Raw genomic sequence first — 25,793 nt, forward strand, 5'->3', positions numbered from 1 at the left:
CCCTGCATTCCATCTCAAGATTCTAGTCACTTGCACCAGATGAATGCAAAGTTAATCACAACACATCTTTCCCCTATAGGGACAACAACAAGAACAGTAAAGTATCGGTGGCAAGATCAATATTTCATCAAAAGATTTGTCCAGTAAAGTCCCACCTGAAAAACAATAGATTATCCAAAGCATTTCATATATAACCACAACCAACTCCAAAAGGTTTAGACCCTGTCACCACTTCAAAATCTATTAACATTAACATCAATGTCCATCTGTGGATTAAAATTAAAAGTCCACCTGTGGAGAGAACATATTAATATGCCTACATAGAACAGCTAATGATGAACACTGTTATCAACTTAATAACTCTAATGAAGGTTTAATAAACACTCAAAACCTTAATATCTTATTTCACTCACACATCACCGCATACATGTCTACCAACATATGCCAAAACAATGGCACCAAAGTCTAGGAACAACATTTCCCTTTTTATACAGACAGTGTAATGGACAGTAGTCCGCTCAATGGTTCACCACAACCATTGCACCTTTTCACACATGCAACACATGTAATGGACAGTAGTCCGCTCAACGGTTCACCTCAACCATTGCACCCTTTTACACATGCAACACATGTAATGGACAGTAGTCCGCTCAACAGTTCACCTCAACCATTGCACATTTTTACACATGCAACACATGTAATGGACAGTAGTCCGCTCAACGGTTCACCTCAACCATTGCACCTTTTTACACATGCAACACATGTAATGGACAGTAGTCCGCCTGTGGAGAGAAATATGTTAAACTACATAACTCAATTAAAGAGAGAGACATGTACCTACAACATCACTCTAATAAACTAATATATATCAGCTCTAGTATCTCAACTCTAATCGCCAGCACCTCTGCATTCTCTCCTACTTCACCATTGCATAGAGAGTAACGGAGGAACACAGAGCTCCCATCCCCATCAAACATCATAACTGAGTCAGGCCTCCCGCTGCAGCACTCATGCCGAACTCCAGGACTCCACTCAAGCCAACCGCAGCAACCTTCGGTTCCAGTCAAAGGTAAGCGCTGACATCGGATAACTTTGTCAGTGATCTCAGCTGCCTTCACTATGACCAATAGCTTGTAGCCTTGGCACAACAGATGTTTGCACAGTCCATGGGCCCCAGGCCCCTCCCAGATCCATTAACAACTTCCAACTCTTCTGAATGTTTGTACAGTCTCAATTCTCTTAAATGCTTTATGAGAGACTGCCACCTTGAACTTCACCATGCCAATGAATGAATGAACCTTGCTGCTCCAATGAACTTCACAGCTCCTTCTAATAACCATAAGTCTCACAGAGCTCACTGCACTTTACAGCAGACCGTTGTACCTTTCAACACTAGAACTTCTTGTCCCCACTGCCCTTTGCAGCACACCCTTGTCACTGAAGTGCCTCATCACTCCCTATGCAGTGCCTCTTCACTGCCCCGTGCAGCACTTCACTGCCCTCGCAGCGCCTCACCTCTTCACTGCACCATGCAGCACTTCACAGCCTCTGCAGCGACCACTCACTGCCTCTTGCAGCGCCTCTTGACTGCCTCTTGTAGTGCCTCACTGCCCTTGCAGAATCTCTCCACTGCCTCATGTAGCACCTCTTCACTGACTCACGCAGCACCTCTTCACTGCCTAATGCAGCACCTCACTGCCCCTGCAGTGCGTCTTCACTGCCTGTTGCAGCACCTCACTGCCTTTGCAGCACTTCTTCATGCAGCGCCTCACTGCCTCTGCAGCATCTCACTGCCCCTAGCAGCGCTTCACTGTCTCTGCAGTGCCTCTTCACTGCCTGTTGCAGCGCCTAACTGCCCTCGCAGCACCTCTTCATGCAGCGCCTCACTGCCTCTGCAACATCTCATTGCCCATTGTAGCGCCTCACTACCCTGGCAGAACCTCTCCACTGCCTCATGCAGCACCTTTACATCCATAGCTGCTCTGTTATTCCAGTGCCTTTGTAGCGAATCTGTCTGGGCCTTTCTTGCCCCCTCTGCCTCTGTAGCACCTCTGTCTGGACCTCAATTGCCCTCACTGCACTTGCAGTGCCTCACAGCCATCCAGCGCTCTTACCTGAGAGAGGATCACTTCTCAGAGGGGGGGGCGGTGGGTGTCTCCCTTTGGTGCTGTCCCCCCAGCACAGCCAGATCCCATCCTCGTCGCCAGTGTTGAGTTCAGGGTTTGGCCACAAATGACTCTGACACTCCAGTGAACTGTTAACTTATTTACTTAAGTTTAGGTACACCAAATACAGTTCTTAGAGTCAGGTAAGTAAAAGGGGACATAGGACACCCACCGGCATCCTCTCTCAGGGCTTACATCCTTGCAACTAACAAACCTGGAACTCACTCATAAACATTCTAAGCCCTGCATTCCATCTCAAGATTCTAGTCACTTGCACCAGATGAATGCAAAGTTAATCACAACAGGACTCCATGGATGTGAGAGGCAAGAGATATTGCTTCACAAACACAGGAGTTATGCCAGGGTCCGTGGGGATTGTTGTTGTGTGGATGTCAGTGAGACCACAGTCATATAAGTCTACCGCAAAGAGATCTTGGAAATCCAAGAAAACTTGTTTCAACTTTTGCTTTTGTTCCAGAGTCACACAGGCATCAGCTAGGTTGACTCTCTCTTCCACCATCTGTCTGAAGCCTGGAAAGACTTCTGGTTTGGCTATCTCAGCGGCCTCCTCCAGCTGGGTGGATAAGTCCCTGGTCAGAGTGCTGATTTGGACTGGAGGCCTCAGGTGGGAAAGGCAACCCTCATGGACCTGGAAAATCACCTCATCCCTCCTGAAGTCACAAGTCACATCTTCCTTACCATAGGGGCAGGAAGTGTACACCAGGAAGTTCCCTCCATGCCCGGTAAAAATCCTGTCTGGTGTTGTATTGTCATCACTGTCACTGTCAAAACAGTTCTTGGGGATTGGTCCTAACAGTTCATTTCCTAAATCGATGGAAAAATGTTGGTCATCAACCGCCATTCCAATAATGGTGCCTGCGGCTAGAGTAATACTCTTTAAGTCGCTGTTATCCACCTCTATTAGAATGGTGTCATGTTCTATGTTGACTAATGGAGTTGGGTTTACCCCCAACCCTTGCTGTTGGAGAGAAGCGTTTAGATGTATGTTAGCATCAGGGTTTTTCAAATGTTGTCCTCTTTTAGCTTTCACTTCCAGGGAGAATTGTCGGGTCCTTTCTGGGATGGTGACTTCCTCTTTGATCTGAATTTCAACTGCATAAGGTAGCAGTTGAGCTGACCTAAATGCTTTTTCTGGATCATCAAAGCCCATGGGATTATCCTCTAATCGGGACCAAGCTTTGAAGTTTATTAGGTCTAAACTAATGGCAAAGCGATTGAGAATGTCACTGCCTAAGTAAAAAGCGGCAGTGACGTCTCGCACGACCCAACAATTGTGGACTATGCTCTTGTTGCCAATGGAGATTTTGAGCATACACCTGCTTGGCAGGAGATGTTTGGAATTGGGTGCTTCCAGGTCCATTTCCCATTTGTCTATCAGTTTGAATGTGGGAATGGCTGGATCTTTTGGGAGTTGGCGGAACATGGCTTCGCTGATGAAGCTCTTACCATTGTTCACGCACACTCGAGCGAGAACAGAGTCCTTCCCATCATTTAACTGAACAGGGATGAACAACTGCTCTCCAATTTGCTGAATATCAGCCAGGCTCTGAGCTGATTTCACATCTTTCTGGACTATAGGAGTGGGAGTTTCTGATTGTGGATTAGTAAAGAATTTCAGGGTGTTTCCTTCCAGTGTGGAATACCACTTTAAGCTGGAAGGAAGGTTGATTTTCAGAAATAGAGAGGACCCCCCATCACCAGTCTGTTGTCCTACTGCTATTTCTGTCACGTCTGGAATTTGGTTGTTCTGGAAGTGAAATTCTACTTGGTCAGATTTTTGTTCAACCATGTGGCAGGTGCTGTTTAAACTAACATGGTTGACACTCTGTTTTAATTTTATTGGTCGGCTAGTCTGGGTCCAGAGGACCTTGTTTACACAATCTATTAGGGGTGAGAACCTTCTCAGGAGGTCATTCCCCAATAAACAAGGGGTGCCCTCTGGAGTCACTACTATGACCGGGTGTTTCACCTTGTGTCGCCCAATTTTAATGTCCAAGTCTTCAGTCCCCTCAACAGGAATTTCCTTCCCGTCAAAGTTCTGCAGTTGTCCAGGAAGAGAGGTGAGAGGAATTCGGTAATTCTCCCCCCTTCCTGCGTTTAGTTCCTCAAAGGCCCTTTTGGACAGAAGGGTAGCTTGGGATCCAGTGTCCACCAGTGCCAAAATTGTACCCTGCCACTGTACTTGTACCGGGGCATAGTATCTTCCCTCCTTCTCCTCAAGGGGGCACAGATAATGCACATTTTTGGACAACTGGTGGGCTAACTTTCTGGTTTTGGACATTGCTAGCGAAGAGATTTGGGCAGAATTCTGTGGAGAACCTTGGGAATCTGAAAGAAAAAGTTGGCAACTGGAGATCAGAGCCATTGTGGGTTCCCCTGGTTCCGGTTCTGGGCCGCCCCCCCCTTCTTGGAGGCAGTCACCAGGATGGGTTTGAACCAGGAGATTTCGGTATTGTGGGTTCTGGGATGAGTTGATGGGCGCCGGTAGCTCAGTCTCCATATCTCCCCAGTCTGAATTGACATCCCTTGGGACCCATTTTTCCTTGGGAGGAGTTCCCCCATCTCTGAAAGAGAAGATCCTTTTCCCAGGATCTTCTGAGGATCCCTCTCCCTCAAATTGGAAGACCTGAACCTCCTCCACAAAGTGGGTCTGTTTGGGTCCTTTGTTTCTCCTACCTCCTCTCTGCTCCTTGGGTGGCAGACTTTCAGGGGTAGGAGATTTTGTTTCCGGTTCCTGTTTTTCCAGGGGCTGTTTACAAGTTGGGAAGGAAGCTTCCTCCAAGGTTTTACACCCCCCTTCCCCTTGTGCCTCCTCCCTGGGAGCCGGTGTGTTATCGGGGTGCTGCCCCCGTCATTGTTCTGGAGCACCAGGTCCAGAGTTTGGGGCATTCTGCGGTGGCACGCTTATCTGAGGGTTCTGTTGAGCCCTCAGTATGTGACGCAGATCCCGTGCCACATTTTGGACCTGGCGCTCTAACTGGGAAACCCGCTCAGGCTGATACGGGGCTCTATTTTCTCCCCTGGGCTGATCCCGGGAAGGGTAGCTATCCCTTCTCTGGTAGTACCCCTGGTTGGGAAGATTTTGGTACCCCTCCACCCTTGGCCTCCCCTCTCCCGGATTAGGTTGTCTGGGCTCAGGGAATTGGGGAAAGAAGGATGGATGATTTTGGGGCTAGTAATTGGGTGGATACCTGTGGAAAAAGTTCTGCCCAGGATTTGGAGAATTTCTGCCCTCCTGTGGGAAGTTGGGAGGGAAGTTCCCTGGGTTAGGTGCTTGGCCGGATCCCCCCCCTGGGCTGGAGGAGTCCACACATAACCCAGGATTGGTCGGTTTCCCTTATAGCGGGGACTTACATAGTCAGGGGAGTGGGGGACCCCATTTGTGGGACTTCCTCCTCGACTCCCTGTCTGTGACTGGCCCGAGGGCCTTCTGGGCTGTGAATTATTAGGTGCAGGTAGGTTTTTAGGCCCCCCCATCTCCAAATCCAAAACGGGGGTGACCTTTACCTCTGACACCTTGGCAGAAGCAGGGTTGCTGTTGGTTTTGAGGTTTTTGGGCGCATTATTTTTATTTTCTATGGGCTTCTGCACCTCATAGATCCGGGTAGCCTGTTCAATGACCCAGTCTCAAGATCTTTTCTCGTGAAAATCTCTCACGAGCTGGGTCATGATGTATTTGGGCAAGGCATGGAAAAATGTATTGACAAATTCTCTGCTGTCTGTGCGCACCCTTCTGGTGGTCTGCGCAAAGGCACGTTTCAGTTCTTGCACGAATTCTTGTGGGGCCTGATCCTCCCCACATTGCAAATTGTAGGCTGCCTTGCGAGCCTCTTGGGGATTTCTGTGAACAGAAAAATGTTTTAATATGGCCGCCCTATAGGTGGACCACCTTGAATGATTTTGGTCCTCCAGCCCCGCAAAGAAACTGCAGTACTCCGGGGAGAATGTCCACTTTACATATTGGATACAGCTTTGGCTGTCTTTCAAATAAAAAGTCTCCATCATTTGCTCGTAGAGTTCCAAGTGTTCCCAAACAGAGTAGTTGGCGTTCTTATGATAAGGCGTGATGACACTCCTGATTAGCTTAATCTGTTTCAATGGGTCCTTAAGCAAGGCCGTTTTTGCCTTATTGGCCTTTTTGGTTCGGGTAACCCTGGTCCATTCATCCTCTGACTCACAGGCACTGCTCCCAAAGGTTCCTGTCTGATCATCCAGGTTTTCCCGGATTCTGCGAGCCTGGGAGTGGCTGGCAGAATGTGGGGACCTGGTTTCCTGTGTCCTGTACCGCTCAGAGGAGTCTTCAGATCCCTCCTCGCTGCCAGGATTTGATGGGTACCCCCCCCACTGACCTAACTGGGCAGAGGTTTTCAGGATGCCCTTAATGGGCCTACTCTCCTGGGGTTCCCCACTAAATTGCACTGTGCTTGGGTGCCCATACCCAGATGCCCGCCCCTCCATACCTGGGTGGTACTGGCCTATGAGCCCCATGCTTCTGGCTGGATAGTAATCTGCCATCCCTGTGGCCCGGTGCTCATGTGCACCAGGGGACATGGGGGTGGCAGAGTCCAGGGACTTAGAGAGATAAAGGCCTCTGGTACTAGGGCTCCTGAGGTTATGCTCAGGGGTTTCCCTTTCCCAGCAAACCTGGTCTCTATCCGCCTCTGCTCCTGTTGCAATGCAAGAGCCTGCGCTTTCCCTTCCTCAGTTAAGGCCTTACTAGACTCTATCAGTTGCTCCTGCATCGCTACCTGTAGTTGGAGCCTATCATTGTGCTGACAGAGAGCCTTATTTTCTCTCTGTGCCTCCTTATTGGTCCTGGAGTACTGGGCCAGTCTCTGCTGCAGGAGGGTTACCTCCTGAGCTGTGTCCCTATTGCCCTGCTCCTTTCTTGTCAGAGCATCCTCCACCCTCCTGGTGTGCTCTCACAAGTTCTGGTTTTCTTTTTGGAGGTCACCCAGTCCCTGGAGGGCCAGGTGATTTTCTTCCATTTTCCTTTTTAAGTGGCAGACTTCCCGGCCTAAGGTGTCCCTTTCCTGACCAAGAACTTGAATTTGTGACGCCAGGTTGTCCCTTTGTCTTTGGAAGGCACCAGCATTCTAACGCTCCTCATCAAACTCTGCCTGGGTATCCAGGTCTTTCAGGATCAGATTATTGCTCTCCTTTTTCTCTCTGTCTAGTTGGATTTGCAGGGTGGCTACCTGCTCTGTGCATGCCCTGTTGAAATTGATCTGTTGCTCCAGCTTTTTCTGGCTCTGCAGTAGGGAGTCCAAACTGTCTTGGCGTTCCTTCTGCAAAGCCAGAATTCTGGTATCCTGGTCAGCCTTTTCCTGTTGCAGGATATCCATATCCTTCTTTATTTTAATGATGTGCTGTCTACTCTCATTTTCGGACTCCGGGCTTCTGTGCAGCCTCTGCTCAGAAGAGTCCAGATCAGATTGGGCCTTCTGTAATGCCAGCAGTTGCCTACTCGCCAGATCTTGGCCTTCAGCACATTTGTCCTGCATGGCTCCCATATGTAAATATAAATATGCCGCTACCCCGGCAATCTTGTGGTGCTCATCCTTGGCCTTAGGGGCCATATATAGTTCACTCAGGGCCACATGTAGGGGACCCTGATCTCCCCATATATCTGACCGTGTTTCAGTGATCTGGGGTGCGAATGCCTGCAACCAGACCGTCTGGTCCTGATGAGTCCACTCACCTCTCACAAATAGCTTATGTAAGAAGTGCTCTCTGGCTATTTTCATATCTACCCAGGTCGTCATTCTGGAATTTGAGTTCCTTCCCGATTTACAGAAGTTTGTATTTTATTTTTGCAAAACAGACCTTTTCCTTAGAGCGTTCCTTTGAGGAGTGCTTTACAGCGTAACACAGCGTGGTGATCCGACCGGATATGTGTATCTGGTCAGCTGGCACGCTGTATTAATCTGCACAAGTGATAGATCTAACCCGGACGTCCGGCTCGAGCCCCCAATGTGTAAGAGGATTCAATTCAACACTGCAGCTAAGTCAATGCCTAGTATGGGATACTGAATGGAAACCCTTACTGATATATCTTTGCGTCCAATTCATGAGTTCTGGATGACTACCCCTATATAACACCCCACTATTGGAATCCCCCTGACCTCACGGTCAAAAGGTTTATTTGATAATTTAAACAATATATATATATATATATATATATATATATATATATATATAACACTTTATAATAAATTAATAATTGAATATCACACTTAATCTGAGCAGTAATCAATAATGGATAGTCCGGCACTAGCACACTTCTTTATAATCAATGATGAGTGGTTATAGGATGGATAAAATAGCGACAATACTTTTATGGTTTCAAATGGATGCAATGTGGAATGAAATGCAGTACAGAAAATAACTTGATAGGATTTCAGCAAAAGACAATGTAATCACTTTCTTGGACAATTCACCTCCCCATTAATGCAATGTAAGGAGATGAATAGAATGGGACTCAGTTCTTAGGAATGCAATCAAATAGAATTCAGTTCAATCCCCCCCCAGCAGCTTATACAACAGATAGGAGTTTTGAAACACAGACCCAAGTGCTTTGAATATGGTTACAATGCAGTGAAAAATATGCTGAAAATGCTTTTAATTCCCTTCAGGAGGTTCAGGGTGAGTGGTATCTAGTTAATATTAGTCCAGGCTCACTCTAGCAATGATTCAGGGATGGTTCTTAAGAGGCAAACAAAATTTATTAGTTCCGGCAAAAGCAGCTATCTTTTTACAAGTAAAGAAATCGGGCCAAATCGCAAATTGCGGCAAAATTCGCGGGTGCAAGAATCGTGATTACGGAGAAAGTATAAGGAGTAGGAAGTCGGTTCTAGGCTCTTTGAAACTCTGAGATTCTAAGCTTTCAGAGGAAAGTTAAACCGTTCCAGAGATACGGACGATTAAATAAAGGTAGTTTTTCTGACTTGAAATTTTAAAAGTTCAAAGCGACAGGTTACAGCTTGCAGCTAGAAAATGACAGGTGACAGCTTTGCAAATGACAGGTGACAGTTTCTAGGAAGCAGTTCTGGTTAGATTAAAATAGTTTGGATTAGATTATTTTAACTAAGAGATTGGTTCTGCACAGTTCTGCTAGGTACTCACAATATATTTTAAAATATATTTAAAATACGGATCTAGTCAGGTTTTGGACTGGACTCCGGTTCTGGTCTCGGCACTTCACAGTGATCTGGGTCAGCTCTCTGGTTCTGCTAACAGCGGTCTGGGTCACTCTGATTCTCTGGCCTCTGGTTCTGGATACTGCTCTGCTTTCTCTGGGAACAGCACTGCTTCTGGATCTTTCTGCACAGCTTTCTCTGGATCCAGCGCTGATCTGCACGGCTCCTGGATGCTGCTACCGCTGTTAGGTTTGCTGGATGCTGAGGCCTACTGAGAAGAGTTCTCAGTTTGTGGGTTTAGGCCCTTGCTTTGAGTTCTGAATCAAGTTCTTTGGAGTTTTAAAGTCTAAGTGATAAATCTGGTATCTTCTGGATGTTGTATGGTCCGGCAGAGCGCGTTGCAGCAAATGGAATTCAATGTCCTCTCTAGCTTCCAGTGGCTCTTTTTATGTCTTTTGAAAGTGGGTGTGTGTGCAGCATCACTAGCCGGCCCCTCTTTCAACTTGTCATTGGCCCAATTCTCCCCTCTCCCATGATTGGGGAAGGAACTGTGAGTCAGAGTGATGCTGTAGGTTTTATGGGTCAGAGGATCCTCCCCTGGTCAGTTTGCCCACAAATCTATATTTGATCAAAATACACATTTCTCAAATACATAGTGGTTTGTCATTGCATGTACATATTACCTATCACATGAGGTAGTCTCTGTCCCAAATCTGCTCTTCCTGAGGGCTTACATTCAGAAACGGCAACATTTTCGATTTTAGTGGGTTATACAACCTTGGTTCTTCATTAAAAAGTACACACATATACAAGGCCTGTCCATACATACTCCAGTAAATTCCCATGTCTCTAGCTTAAACACAGAGTCTGTAGTATCCATAAATAGCGGGGTTTTGCCCCAGAACATCACACAAATTCCCAACGCGTCTTAAAACGTGCACAGAAAAATCACAAGAATTATGGTATCATTTAAATAATTTTGACAAGTCCGCACTGTGAGTTATACATCTTTCTTAGAATCCTATTCTGGCCAACAGGGGTGTGTCTTTTCAGGTCACATGGTGTAGAAACCAGTTTATCCAGTTTCTGTCAAGCTCAGAGACCCTGCCCCTCTCAGCTTCTGCCAAGAGGAAGCTATTTTACGGCCACCCTAATAAACCATCTGCCTGGGCCCAGGACAGGCCTTTGTTCAACTCCCTGTAGCTGCTCCACCCCTAATCTAATCAGAGAGGTGACAACTCCTTTTGGCAAGGGGAAGAGTGGCTGAGCAGGTTTTAACTCATGTGGGGGTAGATGTCAGGCAGAATTCAGTTTCATTAAGCCAGGTTTCAGGTAAAATGTCACTTTTTGTTCCCCAGTTTAAGTCAAGAACATTTTTACATATGCAGCTAGAATGCTGATTCTAAGTTCAAAACTATGACATTTCAACAGTGACAAACTATGTGACACTCAAAAGCAGGTCACTCAGTTAATTTAAACATTTTCGATTTTTGGTAGTTTTAAATCCAGTTTCAGTTAGGCTGCTGCAGACCTGCAGAGCTCAGCCAGTCCTGTTATGAACATTGTTTTGGGGCTCTTCAACTTCCCAGATTTAGTATGCACACATACTTCATTCTGCCAGATGTCCGCTGGTGTTCAGTGAGATTTTTGGATGTGTTGCAATGTTTGAAAATAGGCATTTTGAGATGGCATTCAGAGAAACAAAAGGTGATTTTAAAATGCGGTTTTTCCTTTGGCACACATTTCACTCATGGCACCCCGGCCCATCCTGCTCGCACTGGTGGGTGGCAAGTTAGGCAACCATTTTAGTGTGCACAAACTGCGTGGTTCTCCTAGATTCTGGCGCACATGTGGGCTTTTTGGCCATCTTGGATTTTCTAAGCCCACAGCACCAAATGTTGCAGCATGATAGCTCAAACGTGGGTCAGGACACCCAACAGAATTGACTACATATACCTATCCAGAGAGCTTGCAGAGATGGTGTCCCACTCAGAGATAACCCCGATCACTTGGTCTGACCATGGTATGGTCCGCACAGCCATCCAGAGGATGAATCTACCAGCCAAAGGTGGAAAATGGCGATGTACGAGAGCCTCTGGAAAGACGCAGTCTTTAAAGCTGAAATGGAGACTGAAATCTCCCAGTTCCTTGAAATAAATAATAATGGCAAAGTATATGAGCAAATCATGTGGGAGCTGGGTAAAGCCACCTGGAGGGGGATTCTAATAAGAGAAGGCGCGTCAAAGAAAAGGGAGCGAAATATTATTGAACACAGGTTACGAACTGAAATCTCTCAGTTAGAGTGCAATAACAGGAAAGACTCAGAGACTGATCATGCAAAACTGAATGAGGCGAAAGAAAAAAGAAACAAATTGAAGCTACCAGAACACGAGCAGATAGTGTGCAAGCTGAGATTCCTGTAACAAAAATTCTATGAAAAGGGAGACAAGGTGGATGCACTTATTGCCGCTAGGCTCCGAGAACAAAGAGCCGAACGAAGAGTACTACAAATAATTGATGACACCCCCCAACTTAGACTCTCACCCCACTATTGCAGAGAGCTTCGCCAATTTCTAGGAAAACCTATACTCTTCCCAGATAAATCCTGACCAACCAGAAATAGAATCCTATCTGTCCTCAATGAACATGCCCTGTATACCACCCATAGATGCTGATTCGTTGGAATCCCCCATAACCGAACTGGAAGTCCAGGCTGCGATAAAGAGACTCACCCTAGGTAAGTCGCCGGGCAGGACGGCTGCACAGCCGGATTCTATAAAACCTTTATTTTTCTTCTCACTCCCTTCCTAACGGAACTCTTTAACGAAATAATGGACACTGGGAAACCCCCCGACTCCTTTGCCAGGACGTTGATCACGGTTATCCCTAAAGATGGGAGGGACCCCACGAAATGCAGTTCATACCGCCCCATCTCATTGCTCAATCTTGACGCGAAAATCTACGCAAGGGTGCTAGCCACAAAGTTGGAAACACTAATGCCCCAACTTATACATTCTGATCAAGTTGGGTTTATATTGGGTAGACAGGGAGCCGACACAATGCGTAAGACCTTACACCTAATACACGCATCCCAAACCATGGCCAACGACCCAACTCTCCTATCCATCGATGCAGAGAAAGCCTTTGATAGGGTTGAATGGGCATTCCTGAAGGCAGTGTTGTGCAAAGTCAGAATGGGCCCACGGTTTAGAAAGGCAATACACGTGGTATACACAAACCCCAAAGCGGCAATATTCGTAAATGGCGAATATTCTAGATGGTTCAGCTTAGAACGAGGAACTCGCCAGGGGTGCCCCCTTTCCGCAATCCTCTTTGCACTCTCCCTAGAGCCCTTAGCAATAACAATGAGAACTGATTTCATAGTGGAAGTTATCCAACTGGGGACGACGGAGTATAAAGTAGCCCTTTATGCAGACGATATTCTTCTCCACATTACCAACCCTACAACTTCAGTTCTCCGAGCTCTCCTCCTATTAGATGAATACGGCAAACTTTCAGGGTTCAAGGTGAATAAACAGAAGTCTACACTTTTTCCACTACAAGGTTAGGTAGAGGCGAACGCCATAACATTTTCCACACTGGGTCTTAAAAAATTACAGTACTTAGGAATACTGATCACTAAACAATTAAATGACCTCTATGAGGTGAACTTTCCCCCCCTACTACAACAGTTCAGAGCTGACCTGGTGAGATGGGACAAGCTCACGATATCCTGGTTGGGGCGACTCAACACGATTAAGATGGTATCCCTTCCCCGATTCCTGTACCCCTTCCAAATGCTACCCATTAGAATCCCGAACAGTTTCTTTGTTGAAACCATAAGAGCCATCCTCAAATGTCTCTGGCAAGGGAAGAAAGCGAGGATTTTGTACAAGACTTTAATACTCCCCAAAGTATTGGGGTTGGCTTGGCCTTCCTAACCTGAAAAAATATTATGAAGCTTCCCAACTTAGAGTCCTGATCCCCCATCTACGCAACCTCACAAATATTCAGTGGGTCAATATGGACAACCATTATTTCTCACCGGCCACAATATCCGAATGGCTTTGGTCCCCCAAAAAGAGGATCTGTAGAAAACTTAAAGACCACCCAATACTAAGTACTATATGGGACATTTGGACACCGGGCAAGAACATGCTAAACATCAGCACATGGCCCGCCCCATTGAGCCATCTGTGATCACCTGGAATCAACGATCAAATTACGAACGTAGGAAGGTTCCAAGCATGGTATGAAGCCGGCCTGGAGAGAGTTGGGCAACTACAAAAAAAGGACTCATATCTCTTCCAGAATTAACTGACGCCCTCGGAATTCGCCCCTTATCCACTTCCCAGTACATACAAATAAAGGGCATCTTGACAAGACCAATGTGGAAGCCTTACTTAATGAGAGATCTCACACGCTTTGAGAAGATATTAGACTTGAGAGCAGAAATAAAAGGCCTGATATCAGCAATGTATAAAGAACTGATAGGAAGTGAGGGGGGGGGGACCACAGACCTATTGAGAGACAAATGGGGAAAAGATTTCAGTGAACAGATCACCCCGGACCTATGGGGAACCATATGTCAAGCGGCTACACATATTTCCATCTCAAATCAATACAAACTTCATGCCATTAAATTGCTTCATAGATGGCTATACGACCCTACCAGACTATCCAAAATGTTCCAAACAGCTAGCCCAGAATGATGGAGGGGATGCAGAGTAAATGCGGACTACTGGCACATGTGGTGGGGCTGTACCCGAATAAACGTCTTCTGGAATGAAGTCCTAGGTTGGATAAAAGAGATTGACGGCATCACCAGAACATCCGATCCTTACCTTATACTGTTTGGCCTCAAGAAAAGCGAAGACGATTGGATAAGAGTAAGAGACTTAGCCCCACAGCTGCTGTTGGCAGCTCGAGCTGTACTTGTTATGAAATAGAAATCCACCTCATTGCCCACCAAAAACAAATGGATTAACGTCGCCACCAATATATGTATAATGGAGCACATTACGGCATCACTGCACGGAAGGTCAGCACAAGCAGAAACCCTATGGATGGATTACAAGAGCAAATTCTTCCCCGGGGGACTCTTTCCTGGCCCAACCAATAACCTGCCCCATGAGGGCTCGGACACAACCTAAAAACGACTCATTACGCCGCACTGGACTACTCTCACCTATGTAGTCATCCCTACGACACACAGAGACCTTGATTTCTATCTGCATAGCACTGCAACGATTGAACTATGAACTGCACAACTGATTGGGGAGTGGGGGATGGGAAGGGAGGATGGGGAAGTCAGGTACTCATACAAGGCTTAATCAGAGATAATTAGCTTGTGAATGCGAATACCAAGTATATTGAATCTCACTGATCTGTCTTGCAACCATAAGCTTTGAACTGTTTCTGTACCATGACTTGTTTGTAAACCAAATAAAGACAAATTTACAACAACAAAATGTTTTTTACATACACAGTTTGAAATTATGGAGAGCCCAAGAAAATAGTGTATCGGTCACATGATTAAATAATACCAGAACAAAAGTTCATTCACAAAGAGAAGTTTATTTAAATAATTTATTTTATTAAGATTTTTCAAGTGGAACAAGTATAATAAAACTTAAACGAATAACAAATATAATCAAATCAATGTATCCTAAAAATAGACAAGTAATATTTACAAGGGACAGATAACAAAAAACTGCAAGAAAGAGAGAAGAAACAAAGAGAAATAAGATAAAAAAAGAAATAATAAGAAAGGGGGGAGTCCTTAAGTATATAACTCATTAAACACATTCCAAATTGCAGAGTATTTGTCAATTATTTCCAATCTCTGATAAGTAACAAACTCACTACTTGAAAGAGTCAAAAGATCATGTAACCAGTCATCAACAGAAGGCTTAGTTACATTTTTCCAACATTTTAATATTTGTTTATTTGACACCATCAATGCACTATATGCCCAAAAGAGGGAGTCAACCGACAAACCAAGGTTAACAGGGAACAGACCCAACACACCCAACAATGGAGTTCGTGCAAGCGGAAGACCCAACACAAGATCCATGCGCTGCAATATAGTCTCCCAGAAATCACACATTTTATGACAAGACCAAAACATATGTAAACCACTACCAACATCTGACTTACAATCCCAACATGTATCATCCTCATCTAAGAGATCAAAATGCTTCACCTTAGAGGGAGTCCAATACATACAATGGATGACTCGTTGCTGACTAAACCGTACACCGTACATCTAAGTCTATTTTATATCTAGTTGGTCCTGCACACATTTGGTTCCACTCGCTGTCTGAAAGAATAAAGTTCAAATCTGAACACATGTCTCTCTACTTTGTTTCGAAGCAGAAGTGAAGTCAGTCGGCGTCAGAAGTTTATATACGTAGAAGGCGAAAGAGGTGCACTTCTAGATAAGTGTCATATATTGGGGACAGCATGCAATGTCGCGTTCAGAGGAGCAAACAATAACACAAACACCTCACAAAGCTTATGGTAATGACAGATTTCTGATCTAAGGAAATCAAAACTGAGTAACAAATTACCATCTTAGATTTGCCCCACATTCCAAATACCCATCGATTGCCAAGAGAGCCATGACAGGGTATGAGTAATATATCGAATCACTGGGTTTTTCCAAAAAAAGGACCCCCCCAAATGGGGGGGTTGCCAACAATTAACCTTTTCTCCATACTAAGGAGACAATTCAAATGGGTTGGCTATACAGAGGCTCTCTCTGTATTAACCCAGTTCGGGCAACTAACATCATCATCCTGTAATCAAAAGTGTAGGGTCTGCAAAGTAAAAACCCTATGGTACAATGCAACATTCGGAAAACCAAAACCTCCCAAGCTCACTGGCTTCATAAGTACTTCTCTAGGAATTTTAGATCCCCCCACAGAAAGTTCTAAAAGACTTTATTTATATTGCGCAACAAAATACCCGTCAGGGGAACAGGGAGCAACTTAGGAAGTAAGGTCATCCTAATTGCATTGATCTTTACCCACAACGTCAGGTTCAGCCTTCCCCACTTCAAGCATAATGCTGTCATTTCTGTAAGCTTCATTCGGATATTATGAGCTAAAAGGGTATTTACATTCTTGGAAATTTGAATAACTAGATATTTAAATCCATTCTCTGCCCAAACATTCTGAACAACTCAAGAAGACCTCTATGACATGTTGGCGAGATCGGAAAGATCACTAATTTGAAACATTAACTTTATAATTTGGCACTTGACCAAATGGCTGTAAAGTCAAGAGCAGTTCCCGAAATGATTTTTCCGGATCAGAGAGCAAGACTAAAATGTCATCTGCATATAACAGGACCTTGGAGATAGAGTCATTAATCTGGATGCCCTTAATTTCAGCATTTTCGCTAATACTGATTGCCAAAGGTTCAATAAAGAGTTCATAAAAGAGCGGGGACAGGGGGCAACCCTGTCATGTACCCCAGTGGATAGAGAAACTCTCTGATACGAAGCCATTTACTAATACATTTGCTTCTGCATCTCTGTAAAGTGCATCCCTGAAGAGCTTCAGGGATGTTATTTCACTGAAATGCAAGGGGTAGCGGAAGTGACATCACCCAAACCTTGACCTCTGATGACATCACAGGAAGTGATGTCATTTGATCCTGCCCCAAAGTGACATCACAGGAAGCAATGGAGCACAATCTAATCACCCCTTGATAAAACTGGAAGTGGCATCACATAGCATTGTTCCTAAGTACACTATGGAAAATATGGTTACAATATCACTTTAACGTGATATACATTTCATGCAAGAATGGATCAAAGTATGTATTGTTAATATCATTGTGTGTAGGCCCATATTACCAAATGTACTGTGTATGTAAGCAGATGCCCAAGGCCAAATGATAATGATGTGTTATGATGTAGCACTTACGTTTACACGCTTTATATAGAACAAATATACATACAATATCCCTGAGCCTGTGTGGTTTTCATTTATCAACCTCAGAAGGATGGATGGCTGAGTTCGCCTTGTATGGATTCGAACCTGCAACCTGCCGATAACACACGCATTGTTGCAGCAAGCGCTCAACCCACTGAGCTATCTTACCGGCTATAGCTATTTTACCGGCTATAGTAAAATTAGCAGTTACATGTCTGAAAGTCGGAAAGCAGATTACACTCTGTAGAGGATACCATTAAACTGGTACAGATTTAACAGCAGGCCATTTTATCTGCAGGTCTGGTGCAAAGTTGGCCACATGTCAAGCCTGCGTGGATCAATTTTTCAGGCTTCAGAGGTTGGCCTCACACAGCATGCCATGGAAATAGGACAGAAAGACACATTACAACAAGGCATTCATTGTGGCACAATGACATCAAGGGTCACTTTATGTGCTATGGTCAAACATTTCTACACTGTACACAAGCTTTTAGGCACAACTATTTTGTCAAGTGACCGAGGACACTGAGATGGAATGTATTGTGATGATCATAATAGAGACAACAACAGAAAAAACCCATGATGTAACTGCAACTTGCAAAAAGCAAAATACATAGTCCAAAATAGATGCTTATTCTAAGCTAAATGCTTTTTGGATTTTTGGAGGTTTTTGTCTGCATTGTGAATTTGAGGTCTTTAATAACAGAGTAAATCAGTGACTCACCCCCTGAAGTGTGCCTGATAAAACCTTTGATGAGTCTAGCAATTATTGTATATAATTCCAGAAAGACAAATTATTTGTTATTCCTATTCTTTCTTATTTAGGTTCACGGCTCAAAGTGGTACACTTCTGGATCCCCCTGTTTTTTTTTGAAAGGCCTGAACAAAAAATCCAACCACTCCAGAAACAAAGAGTCACATGGTGCTGGCCCCAGCCCAGGAGCTTCCATTACAAAAAAGGGGTAGCAAGAGAGACCACAGGGGTAGCAAGGGAAACCCCTGGCGACCCCTAAATTACGTCCCTGAAGAGCTTCAGAATGTGCGATCAACAACCAACTTTCATCAATACTTGTCAGAGGAATGTCCAACTGATCCTGTCCCTGTCAAATGCCTTCTAGTGTCAATACTGATTAAAGCGCATGGGGTACAGTGAGGAACTGCTGAGGTGTATAACATCCAATAATTCCCTTAGATTATCAAAACTATTCCCACCATACACAAAATCTGTTACACAAAACCTGTTTGATTTTGATGAATTATTTTGGGCAGTATCGGATTTAATTGCATTGCTTAAATCTTCGGTAGAAGTTTGATGTCTGCGTTCAGTAAGGATATGGGTCTGTAATTGCCACAGACCACATGGTCTTTTCCAGGTTTAGCTATCACAGATATCACTGCACTTCTCATTGAGTCGGCCACTTGCTCAGGATGTATAATCTCAGTGAAAAATTCTAGCAGAATTGGAGCAAGAGATAAACTAAAAGCAGTATAGAATTCAATTGGGAAACCATCCGTCCCTGGACACTTACCAGGTGACATTAACCCCATGCAGTCAGTGACTTCCTGTATTGAAATGTTACCATCTAAACAAAGTTTGTCATTGGCACTTGATTTCGGGGTATCAATATGCTCAAGCAACTCGATTATCTACTCATCAGCCACTGCCTCATCTTCGCAATATAGTGACACATACAATGCCCACAAATGTCCTTATTTTCCTCAACAGGTGCGTGTCACTTTCTGAAACAAAAAGTACTTTCCTTCCCTTAGCTCTACCTTTCAGTCTATTGGCTAGCAAAGCCCCTGATCTATACCTACATTCCCAAAATAGCTGTCTTGTGTAAAACAAATCTTTTTCAGCCTTAGCACGTATCACTTTATCAACGGCCCATTTCACATTCAGCATAAAAGAAAGGTTAGTCGTTGAAGGGCAGGCCGTATAAACAATCACTGACTGCTTATAAATAGTTTCCAGGCACATGAGTTCTGCCTCATTCACCTTTTTTTGTATGATGCATAACTAATTATCCTTCCCTGCAAAAAGGCCTTCAACGCATCACAAAGTGTGGACAATCTATCAACTGTTCCGGCATTTTCTTCAATGAAAACATAAATTTCAGTCTCATATTGTTCAATAAAATCTTTATCCATCAGCAATCTAGTGTTGAATCTCCATTGCCTATTATGCTTTCTGCCTTCTGAAGAGCAATCCAATTTTAAATTTTACACAAACATGATCAGAGATCATAAGATCATCCATATCAGACGCAATCACATCACCAAATAAATCTCTGCTTACCAGGAAGAGATCGATTTGAGAGTACCATGTGGAGCCGAGTAGAAACTATATTGCTTTTTATGGGGGTTCAATTTTCGCCAAATATCTTGCAAGTCACATGGCTGCATGAATTGCATGAGACCTTTTCTAACGAGACAATTCAGATTTATGCAAGATTTTGGCCCTCATTACGACCCTGGCGGAAATCAACTGACATGACCGCCATAGCATAAATAGCGTTTCCGCCACTGCACGATGGAGGAAAGTGCGGCTAATTCTGACCCATCGGGCACGAGCATTACGCCATGGCGGAAGTGCAAAGTCCGCGATGGCGGAAATGACCCCAAAACGCCCCATACCGCCGTCGTACGTCGCCTTAGGTGCAATTCCGCCACCCATCTTACCGGTCACCGTAATGAGCGGTCAGCGCAAAATACGGTCACCGTAAATATACGGAAACGGTAAAAACATGGGGCCGGAACGGGAAACAGCACGCCGTAAACCTATAAAACCAGAATCCCAACACAACCATTAAAATCCGACCCTGAGACACATCCCAACCCGTTAGCCACCCCAGTTAAAAAAATAAATATGGGAAAAGTTGCTAAAAAAGCGTGCGACCGCAAGCGGCAGGTCCACTTCTCCCACGAGGAACTCACCGTGCTCACAGAGACCCTCCAGGAGAACGCTGCCGTCGTCTTCTCCACGCAAATGACCAGGACGGCACTTGCAAACGAGAAGGCCATATGGGCGCTGGTGGCACAGCGGGTAAGTGCGGTGGGGACCGCACCCCGCAACCCACAGCAATGCAGAAAGCGATGGGACGACCTACGGATACGCGTCCGGAGCATACTCTCTGCCAACCGGAACATTGCCACAGCTACCGGGGGAGGATCGGAATCACCCATTAAGTTGACCCCCTGGGAAGAAATCTGTGCCTCCACCATCGGAATGGAGAGCATAGAGGGAGTCGGAGGGATGGAGAAAGGAGTGCAGACATCAGAAGAATCAGGTAGGTGGCCCAAATAAAACTATGGCAAATCCACAATTACCAACCATGTGAAGTACCATGTGTCCCCATAGTGCAATAGAAACACATGTTCAGGGGAACGACCACATACAATGCCATGACAGCGCCCCTTAAAAGTCAGATCAAACAACTAAATATTCAAAAAACCAAAAAACACACCCTACATGTGCAGCATGCACACCCTAACTGCAGACTGCAAAATAACAGCATCCCCAATGCACACAAAAATGAGACCACCTCCAAGGCCCTTACCCAAATCACCCCCAGGTACCACCCCAATGCATGTGATACAATTGCCATTACAATCACCACAGACCCATGAATAACGCTCGCCCTCCTTTACTCCACCACAGGGTCCGATTCCAACGACGAGCTTCAGGACACCCCTACCAGCACACCTGCAAAGAGGGCCAAGACCAACGGCCAAAGACCCTCCACCTCAGCTGCACGGATCAAGGCACGGCAGCTGCACAAATCGAGTGGCAGCACACTGGAGGGGACATCAACAGGCACCCCAGCAGCCAGCATGTCCACAACAGCAGCACCACAGGTCCCCCCAATGGATGCCACAGAAGGCACTGCTTCTGGTGGCAGCAGCACCATAGGTGACACTGCTTTCATGCCAGCATGCTCCGACACAGAAAACGGTGCTGTAGATGTAGGATCCATCCATGACCTGTCCCAATCCCCCTGTATGTTTCATCCCGTACACCATGAGGACACCACGCAGGGGCACCCACAAGACGACGACTGGCCAACCCCAACAAGGCCTGTTGCAAGGCAACATGAGGCGTCCAGCCCCTCTGTGACACCACCGCAAATGGGCATGGCCCAGCAGAGGCAACAGTCCCTCGAGCAGATGATAGTGCAACAGCAGCAAATGGCCACGCTCCTCAAGGAGCATGCTGATGAATGTGGGGGTTCTAAGGCAGCCATTGAAACATCTACTGAGACACTTAGGGCAGAAATCGAGCGAAGTACAGAGACACTAAGGGCACAAATGGAGAGAAGTACCGAGAGCCTGAGGGGTGAACTGCATGCGACGTCCAAAGACGTGTGTGGTGAACTTGCCGCTGTGCGCCGTGTGCTCACTGAGCTCTCACAAACCCTTAGGGACATGCATGGACGTGAGCAGGCAGAGACATCATCCGTTGCAAGTTCCGTCCAGGGCAGCCCCCAATGTAGATCTGGGAGGACCCGGCGCTCCACAGGCAGGGGTGCCCCTGATACCCGGAGAGGGGGCTTGCAATAGCGTCTGCCCACTGACAATGAGCGTCATTGGACACTGGTGTTCGGGGGGGAGGTAGGAGGGTGGAGGGGGTGTGTTGGGCTTCTTTGGGTGGCGGGTCGATTGGGTGTGTAATGTCTTCTCACATCTACAATACAAATCTTCATATTCATCCTATGAGATGTGTGGACATTGATCTCTGTGTACGAGGCCTATCCTGGCGTACAGTCCATATTGTGCATGTCCCAGACACACACAGTGCCACAAGTCCCGTGTCCATGTAACAGCCACCAGGCATGAGTGCTAGAAGCATGCATCTATGAGATTCTGCCGTAATTCACGGGCCTCCTGTGCCTCGCGGACCCCTTGAGGTGCTGCCACATCCCCACCCTCATCATGGCCATCTTCAGGTGCTAGCAGTTCTGCGTCGGGGGGCATGGCCACATTCCTACGTACGCACATGTTGTGTAGCATGACACATGCCATGACCATCTTTGCCACCTTCTCATGGCGGTACAGGAGTGCCCCGCCAGACCTGCTGAGGCAGCGGAAACGAGCCTTCAGTAGGCCGAATGCCTGTTCTATGACCACACGGGTACGTGAGTGGGCATGGTTGTAGTCCTCCTCATGCTGGTCCTGTGGGTTCCGGATTGGTGTAAGGAGCCATTTCTTCAGTGGATACCCGCAATCACCTGTATGTGGACAAGAAAGGATGTTTGTAGAATGTCATTGCTACGTACGCACCCCCCCCCTTCCTGCCAGGTCATTCACGCATCACCTACCCCACATACTCATGCATTAAATGAGACTCACCGAGTAGCCAGGATCGGCGCCCTGCGTGTCGCTCCATGTAGCGTGGTATTCTAGAGTTCCGCAAGACCATAGAATCATGTGTTGATCCCAGAAATCGGGCAGAACAATGTGTAAAGATCCTGTTGGAGTCACACACCATTTGCACATTGATAGAATGATATTGTTTCCGGTTGCGGTACTGGGCCTCCATGGCATGTGGGACAACCAATTCCACACGGGTGCAGTCGATGGCACCAATGCAACCCGGTATGCCGCCAAGTGCATGGAATCCCACTTTTGTGTTTGTTAGCTCCTGCTCCGAGCGTGGTAAAGTGATGTAGTCGTCTGAGTGCTTCAGGAGGGCATCAAGCACTTGGAATAGTGTCCGTGAGAATAGTGGCTGTGAAATGCCATGCAACTGTCCGACTGTGTGCTGGTAGGTGCCTGTGGCCAGGAAGTGGAGTACAGACACCACCTTCAGTAGGGGTGGGATGGCGGTTGGGCTATCTATCATGCTGACAAGGTCAGCGTGTGTCATGTCGACAATGGCGGTTATGGTGTCCCGGTCCAAATGGTAGAGGGTGTGGATCTGCTCAGCTGTGAGGTTGAACGGATTAGCTCGGAGGCGTGGGATTGCGGGCTGCCTGCGTGGTGGTAGTGGCTGTGCTGGTGGGGCTTGCTGGCCATGCCTTGCCCTCCTCCTCCTCCTGCGTCTCCTCTGTGCGGCCGGTTGTTGCAGTCGTTGGCGTTCGTCTTCCTCTTGAAGTTGGAGTACTTGCAGTGCAATCAGGTCCCCCAGGCCCAACATCGCTAGTCCTGCCGGTAGCATTCTGGAGTGGGTGTGGTTGTGGGAGGGGTTTGGGTATGCAATTTATGTGTTTTCAGGCTGTATAGCCTTCACCTGTGGTGATTCATTCCACCTGTGTCAGCTGCAATCCCTTTCGTGCGAGCACGTCCCGCACACGACGCTGCAATTCGACGCATGGCATCTTGCATTTGCAATCATGTTCTTCATCCCGATGGCTGTGGAATATTGGTTTACATGTTAATTCTGCTATGGTCCCATTGTTGCACATACTATATTTGCATTCGCGAGCAGACTTGTGAAGGGTCAGTGGAATGTAGTGCTCGATCAACGGTGGACCCTCATGCAGCACTGTACCGACGTCCTCCGACGGCGGGGAGTCCCATCAGTGATTGAGGCCAGTTACCATTTTCACACACAGCCGCACTGCATACATGTATTTGTGAATACAAGCGTTCACAGATGCCTTTTCAACGTGATGTTGCAAATGAGGAATTCGAAGGACAGCGCTTTCGGTTTTCAACTAGCGGCGTCGAGACGCCCACAGGTCTGACTGGAAATGTAACGTTCTATTGTTGAATGTCCTTGGGACAGGGCCCATGACGGGAATGCAATGATTGATATGGTCTGAATGGGATGCGCCATGGCGTAGTGGACGATAAGGCAGGACGTTCCCAAATACATGTGACTTCACTACACAAGGAATCCGGGCAGGAGCACAGTGGATTTTGAAGGCTGCATTACGCACAGACTCTATGGACATTTCGAATGTTATGTGAGTGAATATTCAGGCGTTTTCATTACGGGATGAGGGAATGATGAATGGATGCATGGAAAGATGATTTAATTGGGAGTCTGCCATGTACATGCCTATTTGGAATCTGTCCCCTTCCCCTGCGCTATGTGATGCAAGGCTGCCATAGTGGGACCATCGTCTGTCTGCCCTTGTTGAACCCTCCCTGTCTCGACGCGCCTTCAATCACTTGTGTCTATGCACGTTGATGATCCCATCTGATGGATCCTGTTCTGACAGGCGCATGCACACAGACACTTGTTTGAAATAGTGTATTCACCTCGATTTGTGTCGTAATGATTCGCAAGTGATTTTTGGGTGCAATTGATCCTTATGAGTGGGCTAGCATGCATATGGTTGTAGGTTTGGTGTGTTGAATGAAGTGGTTAATGAATATGGAGTTCGGATGCCCATACTATCATTTTTTTCATTTGGGTGACAGGTATCTCCTCCCCTTCTGCCGCTGCCATCTGTACGCCACTCCTGCAGATGGCTTCTACAGTCGACACCTGCAGCTTCGAGTTAATCAGTGGAGCACCATTACGATCTTATGGGACGATCGCCAATGGCCCACATGCCCTTACGCAGTACTAGTGGCTAGGTGCAGCATACCTAGCTTCCAGCTGGACTAGTGCCTACTTCATGGGACGGCCCTGCGGTCATAGGCGCTTCCATGTTGCCTTTTTGGACGTTGATGTAGCCCCTGTGTGCCATGAAGGTACAGGGCGTCACACATGGGGAAGCTGGTCATTTATTGCGGATGCAGCCCACAGTAATGCTGATCATTTGTGATTTTATGTTCTAATGGCTGTATGGGCTTGGTGATTTTGATGTGCATTAAATTTATATTCAGATATTTACCGTGTAGCGTTATTCTTTGCTAGTAATGTGGCATATTCCGATTTGTGGCGCGATGTATTGTGAGTTGTTCTGCATTGGGTTCCGGCTTCTGGGTACAGTTGTGTGGTACGTCCTTATGCTGATGGTTGGTTTGACTACTGGCATGTGTACAGGGCTGGTGCAGTCTCCCTCAGGTTACTGCTTTGGATGTTGATTTGCACTGGTGGCAAGCGATGGGGGACTGTAGTTGTTTTGTGTCATGGAATTTTCTGTTCGTTTTGGTGTACTTGCACCTTCAGATGCCTGTGCTGCATCAGTACGGCAATGGTGTGTTGGCAATTGTGGATGGCCACTCACAGGGCACTTGGGGCCCCTGCATGCATTTGTTCGTTGGCATGCATGGGTGACTTGTACATTTCGCTGGTTGCATGGTGTGACTGCATTGCGCCTACGAGGAGTTGTGCAATGTGGCCAGGGAGTGGATTACAGGCACTCAGTAGGGCCATTACGGTTGGTTCGCGATGCCGTAGTTCTCGCCATGGCGGAATGGTACTTTCCGCCATGCTTGATGGCGTTAGGTGAATGTCCGCTGGGGTCAGCATTCGCGTACCGTTGCACCATGGCGGATATTGCGGTTTTGCAGGGCGCGCGTGCGCGTACTTGGTGCAGTTAGCGTTGGCGTTCGCTACGGTGTCGCTAATGGCATCGTACTTTACGGTGACGGGTCATGATCGCAACGGGCGGTATTCGATGGCGGTA

This window comes from Ambystoma mexicanum, chromosome 9 (genome assembly GCF_040938575.1).
Source record: "Ambystoma mexicanum isolate Mex_15411 chromosome 9, UKY_AmexF1_1, whole genome shotgun sequence".
Taxonomy (NCBI): Eukaryota; Metazoa; Chordata; class Amphibia; order Caudata; family Ambystomatidae; genus Ambystoma; species Ambystoma mexicanum.